The sequence below is a fragment of the Pteropus vampyrus genome, unplaced genomic scaffold, assembly GCF_000151845.1.
Source record: "Pteropus vampyrus isolate Shadow unplaced genomic scaffold, Pvam_2.0 Scaffold7682, whole genome shotgun sequence".
In the NCBI taxonomy this organism is placed as follows: Eukaryota; Metazoa; Chordata; class Mammalia; order Chiroptera; family Pteropodidae; genus Pteropus; species Pteropus vampyrus.
This window is the reverse complement of record NW_011896463.1, coordinates 1,312-2,250: the sequence shown is the minus strand read 5'-3', so window position 1 is coordinate 2,250 and position 939 is coordinate 1,312.

Sequence of the window (939 nt, the reverse complement as noted above, 5' to 3'; positions counted from 1 at the left end):
CGCACCAGGGACTCCAGACTTGAAGGACCGGCAGCACTTTGGGGAGAAAGTGGACATGGAGAATGTCACAAAGAGGAAGTTTTCGCTGAGAGGTGAGTTGCTACTGACTGCTTCTGACTGGGTTTTTAGTTTCTGCTTGATTGTTTGCATGTGCCTGTGAGTGTTTCTGACTGAATTATGAAGGGGCTTATAACTTAGTATTGATGAGAAGTTTAGCGGGAATTACACTCTCCCCCAGACTTCTCTTCCCCTTGAATCTGACTTGTTCAGTGGATTATCAGTTTTTCAGCCATAAAAATAGCTGACGCTCTTTCACACATCTTGATAAGGGTGTTGAATGACTGGTCACATTAGCTCACATCACAGCCTTGTGAACTTGCCAGCTCTGCTCGCCCTTTTATAAGTCAGTGACCCCAAATGTCCAGGGCTGGGTAAGCACAGAGGGGCAGGACTTGAACTCAGGTCTGTGGATTTCCAGGCTTACTTTCTACATCCCTCTTATGCAGACTAGCAAACTGTACTGCATAGGCCTTTCATTCTCTTTCTGCATTTACATAAAATAATAGTGTGCAAGTTATAATAGTGCTTTTGACTTGCGAATGTGGCATGTTTGAAATGTGAAAGATTGTCTTGGAGGAGTAGAAACATTCTGGAGCATACAGTTAAAACTAACTTCCTGTGCCTTGCACACAGGAAAAGACCAATTGTCACAAAACAGTTTGCTGTGCGGGGTAACCCACTGGGAAGTTTGGCTTTCTCACAGAATGTAGCATGCCGCAGATTTGCATAAATCCCAGTGGATTGGGTAACGGGCCATGTGCCCACGGATTGAACTCCAAGTGCAGAATTGTTGGGGGGGACGAGCTGGGAGTACATTTGCCTGGAGGAGGAAGTGCTGACGTCGCTCCTTTCCTTCCCAGCGGCGGAGTTCGGGGAGCC